The sequence below is a fragment of the Phocoena sinus genome, chromosome 18 (genome assembly GCF_008692025.1).
Source record: "Phocoena sinus isolate mPhoSin1 chromosome 18, mPhoSin1.pri, whole genome shotgun sequence".
Classification (NCBI taxonomy): domain Eukaryota; kingdom Metazoa; phylum Chordata; class Mammalia; order Artiodactyla; family Phocoenidae; genus Phocoena; species Phocoena sinus.
The window spans coordinates 19,246,533-19,255,082 of record NC_045780.1 but is presented as its reverse complement, the minus strand read 5'-3'; positions in this window follow the sequence as shown (position 1 = coordinate 19,255,082).

Genomic DNA, 8,550 nt, shown 5'->3' with positions numbered 1-8,550 from the left:
TAGAAGAAGAAGGAGAAGAAGGAGGAAGAAGGGAAGGAGGGGGAGAAGGAGAGGAAGAACCTGAGAAAGATTAAAGATGTTGTACTTGAAGATTTGAGTGATGGGGCCACAAGCCAAGGAATGTCAAGAACCACCAGAAGCAGGAAGAGTCAATGAATGGATTCTCCCAGAGTGTGGCTCTGCCAATATCTTGATTTCAGTCTGGTGATACTAGTTCAGGACTTCTGCCCTCCAGATCTGTGACAGAATAAATTTCTGTTGTTTTAAGCCATCACATTTGTGATAATTTGTTAGAGCAGCCATAAGAAATGAATATGATTCCAATCCAATAATGCTTTTTCAGTTATTGGGAGATTTAAGAATTATACATCTGGGGGTTCCTGAACCCTTTTGTTTTTTAATATTTTATTTAGTTATTTATTTATTTACTTGGCTGCACCGGAACGCAGGATCTTAGCTGCGGAACGCAGGATCTTTGTTGCCCTATGCGGGATCTTCGTTGCAGTATGTGGGACCTTTAGTTGCGGCATTAGGGCTTTTAGTTGCAGCATGCGCGATCTAGTTCCCTGACCAGGGATTGAACCCAGGCCCCCTGCACAGACTCATAACCACTGGACCACCAGGGAAGTCCCCTGAAACCCTTTATATCTTCCAATACTGAGCTAATGGCACCATTGCAAGTCAATCACATTGCAGACTGTGTTAAGGAAGCCACTGTGCAGCACCCTTCAATGCATATGTTATCAGCCACATTGAGTCATTTTTCAAGGCGGCTCAGTAATATGTAGACCAGCATTGCCCCCACCCACTGTCCCCACCAGTTCTATATAAGTTGATCTCTAAGGATCTGTCCACCTGTCAAATTCTCCAATCTATCAGGAAACTATAGCCTTTAGTGGTGTCCTGTGTGATGACAGCAGGGTTTCTGGGTATAGTAGTAAGAGCCACCTTTGGTATCTAATCTGAAAACAAAGGATTATATGGAAGCGACCCACTGGTAAAGCAGGATGCCTTCAAACCCAGAAAAAAATTCTGCTAGCTTCCTAAATAAAATTGGCTTTAATTATCTAGTTAAGAAGAATATGGAAACGTTCTAGCTTCAGTAAAACCGGAGTTGAGCAAAACGGCCTGCTTTATAAAATGCCAATTGAATGAAGCCTAAAAATGGAATGCAGCTCTACAGGTAAATCATGTCATTTCTCTGCTCACAGAGATTCCCACTTGATGGAGAATTTGTGTTTAGGTTACCAGCTGGGGGCCCTGTGGGCACTGGAGAGAGATGCAAGGTCTTCACTCTTTTTTTAAGGTTTCTTTGTTTTATTTTGTTTTTAAAACCAGGAAAGCAGCTTGCATTTCCAAGGTCACCAGCTCCTTCTGTAAGTCTCTTCTTTTCACGACCATACTGCTTTGTTTTGTTTTTCTTTAACCTAGGTAAAAACTCAACCACAAATGTAATGTTTATCCTTCAAAATAGCAGCTGAAAAGAGCACAGGATGTGTGAGACGAAAAACACTCTTTTGGCTTCCTCTTCTGTGTGTGTGTGTGTGTGTGTGTGTGTGTGTGTGTGATTTTCCTCAGGTTTCTCCCAAAGGGAGCCTGCTTTAAGTAACATTTTTCAGTTTGGCTGGGCAGGAGAAGTGCCCCAAATGAGAGCAGCATCACCTTGGGAACATTACCTTGTCTGTTCCATGCATTTGGGCTCAGGGTTAACTTCAGTTGAGCAATAATTCTCCACTCTCTTGTCTTCTTCGTTAAGTCAAGACTTCAAGCGTGTTAGTCTTGCCTCTCTCCTCAGTTGTTCAAAAATACCATTTGGATCGTGGATACCACAGCTTCTGAAAGATTGGCTTTCCTTGGGAACTCCATTAGAAAGACTCCTTGGAAATCTGTCTTCCTTCAACTCAGCTGTTTATTTTCCTTTTGGATGCATTCCATTGGACAACAGGATTTATTAGTTCAAATTCTTGCTTCTTAGAACCACTTGTTCTTAATGACACGTGTCCTTTCTTCTCATATGCCTCACCCTCTTTGCTCAATTCTCTCTTCCTTTATTTCTGTATCTTTGCAGTTTTCTGCAACCAACTTGCTATCAACTAGCTATTAACAAGGGACCTACTTGCTATTAACAAGGGACTTTTCTCATCATTATTTTAGATGTGACTTTTATAAAATGTATATGTACTGTGGCAAACGGCTTTTTAAAAAACTGAATTGAATTGAATACTGAAAAGTCAAGTTTTAAATAGAAACCCTGATTGTAGCTTGCCCTTAAAAACTGGAGGATCAAGCAACACTCGATCCTTTTTTTTTTTCGATGAAAATGAAGAATATTCTAAGTTGTTTAATATGGGGGGAAAAAAAAAGCCTAGCTTCACTATATCATTTGCTTGGGCCCAGGAGTATTGAGTTTGCCGTCTCTGCTTAACATGCCTAGCACCGCCCTAGATGGGATTGGGAAATTTTTTCCTAGCACTAATATGAAAGCAAGGTAAGATAGATTGAAGAGAAAGCAATAAAATAAAAAATTTTAAATGCCATTAAGACTCATTGTCTGCAGTATACATATATTTGTGTCTGTTACATGCACTCTAGTTTTCATTAACTTAAAGCTGGTGTCTTAGAATGCCGGCCATACTATTTCTTGGGAAGGTCTATAACACAATAATTGCTTATGCCTCCAAAGTATCATCTTTCTCTTTGCAAAAAATGTAACTAGTTCACTCTAAGAAATGAATTTCAAAGTTTGGAAACTGAATAACCCAAAGAAAGGAAAAACTAGGTATGGTGTATATGGAGCAGCATACTCCATAGGTGGTGGTTTGACCCACAGCGCTGAGAGGCGTTGAAAGAGTTAAGAACAAATGATCCTCTTCTGAATAGTGCAGAGTCACACTGAGGTATCACCTCCCCACCCCCCCTTCTCCTTTTAGTAACTTAAAGGGTGATCACTGAGATTAGGCTACTTCAGGAACATTCCTAAGTATACGGGGCATTTCTTGAACTACTAGTAATTTTTGTTTCTTTTCTATTGACTAGAGGTTTATTTGCAGTTCTCCAAGATTTTGTTCTTTCAGGGAATGTCTTATTGTGTTTGTTCCTCCAATTTTTCTATGCCTAAAAAAAATGGCCCTGAGTGAGCACTTAGAAAGAGGAAGAAGATACTATTTTTTATTCCTTTGCTGTTGTCGCTGATGAAACCAAAGGCAGACTACTTCCTCAGTCTATCTTTTAGCATCTTATCTGATTTTCTTTTATAATATTTTTTCCCTCTGTGTGGTCTCTGAAGGCAAATAGCAGTTAAATAAGCAATACTTTCTGGCTTAGGTCAGGTACTTTCTCAAGATGGATTATAGGCCTTTTGTGTAGTGTGATCAACCAGCCACAAACACATCCTAAGGAGAAACCTGCGTGTCTGGTATATTAACATGCCTGAATTTCTCTTGGCCTTCAAAAGGTATATTCTGGCTCTATTCCTATTTTATCTGCCTGAAACATCCTTTAAGGGAAATTATAAATATAAAAAAGAGGTTTTAAATAAATATTTGGATCTTGATTCTCTAGAGTTTTCATAAATCAAAACTTTCCCCCCTTTCTTAAATTTAGCCAGAGGAAAACTGGATGAAAGATTACTCAGAAACAGTCTCTTTAGACGCTCTCTGACTCAAAGCACAAACAATTTTTCTCTTGGGTATAAGGCCTCCTTGTTATGCAATGATTCAAAGCAGAAGGAAGTTGATTATACCAGATTCAAAGTAAAAATCCAAGTAGATTTCTGCTGCTTTGGTGGGCTTATTTGCATTTCCCATATTCTTTTGCAGTTAAAGTGGTTTGTGACCCATATTCCCTAACTGGGGAATAAAATAATTCCTTTTGTATATCTGAGTGCTTTGTAGGGCGCAATCTGTAACAGGAGCTCTTAGACATACTTCTTTAAGACCTTTTTTTGTCCCTGGCATGGGTCACACAGCACAGTTCATTTCTTTGTCTCATCTGGAGCTCCTTTGGTTGTAACCTCCTAATTTGTTTTACAGCTATTACCTCACTAAAGATATATATTTTTAACAGTCTCCTCTTTGGCATCCAACAATCTTAAAATATTTTTAAATAGAGAGTACTGGGGCAGAACCGAAGAGAACAGCCCAAAGGTCTTGCAATTGTCACCAAGTTTAAGAACCACAGCTCTAGAATATGTGCCCTACCTCTGCTTACTTTAGGAGTACAGTCGCAAGGAGTCTGAGCTGGGCAACACAGGTTAACTGTGCCAGTAGGTTCTAAGAGTTTATTTGTCAATAACTCATTGTAAGTTCTTTCCCAGGTCTTTGTGTCTACTAAGGGCTAGGAATACAGGGACAGTTTTAGCTAGTCATAGACTGTCACAGTGATCTAGAAAATGATCCCTGCGTTAATAGGAAATAGCCTCCTCATTAGTATCTATGGCTAGGGGCTGTGCTACCACCTAGAAGCCATGAAGACTAAGTGTGGAATAAAGCCCTTACTGATTCTAGCCCATTAATTATGCTGCTTTATGAATGTTTTTCTTGCTTAATAACTATTGTCAGATGCAATGTATCTTGGGGTCCCAAGTTGGAAAGTTCACTTTAGTGATCGTTGACCACAGCTCAGTTGACTGCAGTCAACTAACTGGGGAATAAAATAATTCCTTTTGTATATCTGAGTGCTTTGTAGGGCGCAATCTGTAACAAGAGCTCTTAAACATACTTCTTTAAAGATCAATCAATCAGTGTTGGATGGAATCTGCCTTCAGGTGCTCATACATGTCCTATTGTCACCGGCCAAGCCCATTAACAATTCCTAGGAAATAAAAATAGAAAATAAAGTCTAACCTTTGTTTCCTCTGTGCTTAGTCTAGTTTCACCTGCTCATCGAGGGCCGCGCGCAGAGGACTCGCACTCCACACTTCAGACCAGAGTTCCTGGTGCAAAATGGCTGTGCCGGCACCTCAGCTGGGCGGGCCGTGTGCAGAAGCCACGCTCCACACCCGAGTTCAAGATGGCAGCGGCGGGCTGTGTGCAGAGAGGCTGCGCCGGCTCTGCAACCTGGAGCGCGAACTGGGCAGCCGCGACCACCCGCCAGAACCCTGCCCCCTCCCCGCTGAAGGGATCCCTGGAAAGCAGCCCCGCCCACAGCCTGCGGCGCTAAGTGCTCCAGAGGCCGAGCTCTCTCCTTGCTCTCTGTGCTTTGATGAAACAAAAAAAAATCTTTCCTTTGCTCCTAAACCAAACTCGGTTTTGTTCTGTTGGTTCTAGTGACCCTGGGCATGAGAACTTTTGTTGGGGCTCAAAAGGGTCAGTAACACTACGTAAGTGCCTAATTTTTTAAAAGTACACAGAAAAGATGGAACTAACTCTCTGGAAATTTAGTCAAGCATCTAACAAATTCATGGAAAGAAATTTCTTAGTACTGATTTTATATTCCTCTTTTGCTGTACCAAAATTGGATTCAAAACGGCAGACGACCTGCCTTCTGTATATTAATTAGAATAATAATTTTGATAAAGATATAAGTTGAACAAACTCCTGGGCTTCCCTGGTGGCGTAGTGGTTGAGAGTCCACCTGCCAGTGCAGGGGACACGGGTTCGTGCCCCGTTCCGGGAAGATCCCATGTGCCGCGGAGCGGCTGGGCCCGTGAGCCATGGTCGCTGAGCCTGCGCGTCCGGAGCCTGTGCTCTGCAACGGGAGAGGCCACAGCAGTGAGAGGCCCGCGTACCGCAAAAAAAAAAAAAGTTGGACAAATTCCTACACTGAAGGCTGCCCAGCATAGACTGAAGAGAAAGTTCACTGGGGACATTAGGTTGGCTTGTGAATAGAAGGCCTTGAAAAGCTTAGATTATACACGGGCACATATACTCTCACATACACACTCTGTGTGTGTGTTTGTGGAGGTACGCACATATGCAGTCACGACTGAGAAATATTAGTGCCTTCTCCCACATTCCATGTTGCCAAAATAATGGTTATGACAACAGCGGCGCCTCTTCACCATTTGCCTGGAAGTCCTTAGCCTTGCTGGCTGAAGGCCCTACGACGCTTGGTAAGATTTAACTGGAGTAGGGCAGGCTTTCTATGGTATTTGGCCAGCCTTTGTGCACATGTCTTTTAACTTATTTGACCTATAAACACACATTCTCTCTATCGTACTTTATTATTAGTGTTGCTGGTTTATATGGTATCCTTTCTTCTAACATAAAAAGAAACTTATGACACATTAGAAACTATGTGTCCTCATTTAAAAAGAAAGAGGGGAAACTGTTTCAATGGTCTGGAAACTTCTCTGTCTTTGGTGTTTCCTTCTTTCTCATTTGCTCAGAATGCCATTTATAGAGAAATTTTGTTTAAACAGGTTATTTGCAGAAATGTTCAGCAATCCCTTCCGTGAAAAATTCCACACTACTAGTTCTAACAGGACATGCAGATTTATGGCTCCATCCACCCTATGCAGCTGTTATTCCCCACGTTACTCAGCATATATCCTCTCCCAGAGGCTGCTCTTTCCCTGGCTCAGTCCTCTCTCATGGTCTTGGTGTACTTCACGCTGTTTCCTCCACTCACGTGTTCTTCCCCTTCCTTTCTCTTCATCCAAATCCTTTCCATTCTTCCAACTAAAACCCCATCTCCTCTTTGAAAACTTACCAGGCCACTCCAGGTCATTCTAGCCTCCAATGTCATACTCTGAACAGTTGGTTTATTTGTTGAGAATTACTGATAAAATCTGAGGCATAGTGGCATTTAAGCAAGACTAGGGTTCAGATCTGAGCGATTCTGTCTGTTGTACTATCTTTGTGCCTTTCTGTCATATCTCTCAGTCTCTCTCTCTTTTTTTTTTTACTTGCTTATCTTTTCTTTCTTTCTCCCTCTCTTTAAAACGTGAAGACTCATAACCTAAGCATGGATGCACTAGAAAGCCGGGCTTTGGAGGAGGGCAACCAATAGATGGCAACTAGAAAACTAAAGCACCCAGAATGGAACATATCCACTCTTTCCACAATCAAAACAAAGTAAAAACACCAATGTCACAATCAAAAGAGAACTGCATTGGCTTCCCTGGTGGCGCAGTGGTTGAGAGTCCGCCTGCCGATGCAGGGGACACGGGTTCGTGCCTCGGTCCGGGAAGATCCCACATGCCGCGGAGCGGCCGGGCCCGTGAGCCATGACCGCTGAGCCTGCGCGTCCAGAGCATGTGCTCCGCCACGGGAGAGGCCACAACAGTGAGAGGCCCGCGTACCGAAAAAAAAAAAAGAGAGAGAGAGAGAGAGAACTGCATTTATGAACAGGACAATTCCCAAAGGGTTGGCATGTTACAACCCCCCAAAAAACTATTTTAGTCAGTTTATCAAGGAAAATAATGACATGGTATAAAATAAAATAATTGGAAAAAATATACAGATTGAGGTAGGAAGGTGATAAGAAATATAAATTTGGGAGGTGAGAAATTTAGAAACAATAAAGGCTATCTGAAGTTAGGAAGGAGAGAGAAAAACAGTGCTTGCTTAAGTCTGAAGGGAGCCTAGTTCAGTAGAAGCATTCACCTTTTGCCTAGAAGAAACACTTTTTTTTTTATAAAAGCTGAGACAAAGCCACAAGGTGCCCACCTATAGCCACACACTGGGTTAGGAGGGAAGGTATCAAGAGCACATTTTAAAGGGTGTATTCACGGATGTTGTTTCACTAAGGGTCCCATATTTGCAAAAATGTTTTCCCAATTAACCTGCTAAATCTGAAGGAGAATGCACAGAAAGTATGGAGATGTAAAAGAACCCAGGAGAAGGACTTCCCTGGTGGTCCAGTGGTGAAGACTCCATACTCCCAATGCAGAGGGTCCGGGTTCCATCCCTGGTCAGGGAACTAAATCCCACATGCCGCAACAAAGATCCCACACACGGCAACAAAGAGCCTACTCAGCCAAATAAGTAAATAAATAAATATTAAAAAAAAAAAAAAAAGAATCCAGGAAAAAGAAATCCCTTTCCAAGCACATCACACAAATCTAAATGATCTAAGATTCTTGAATTTATTTCTCTGACTCGTTTTCCTCCCATCTTCTTACTCTCTCAAAATCAATGTGAAAAAGGCACACAGAGGTCTTCTAAAACTCCCTTTACATTTAGTGGTTAGTGGTAACTTATGACTATGTTTTTAACTTTCTTTGGTTAGGTCATTGACTCTCCTCCTCCCCCATTCAGTTTCCAGGGTCACTGGGTGACCCTTTACAAATCACGAGACTGGATTTGCTTTGCTTGGTCTTGATCCAGCTTCTTCATTATCTCTTCTGTTGTGTACTACACAGTTTTGTAGACACACCAGATAAAGTAGAGAAACAAAACCAGGAGATTATTCCCAGACTGTTTGCCAACTGATTTTAAACTGTTGCTCACTGCTGGTACACAAAACAAGGCGTAGACTTTTATTCCTGAGTCTTTTAGACTAGAAATGGGAGGGGGGTGGTTAATTTCTGGTTTTGTCAAACTCCTTTGTTCTTTCTTTGTCTCAGTTTCCTAATTTGTTTAATAGTGCTGTTCATAATTTTGTTTT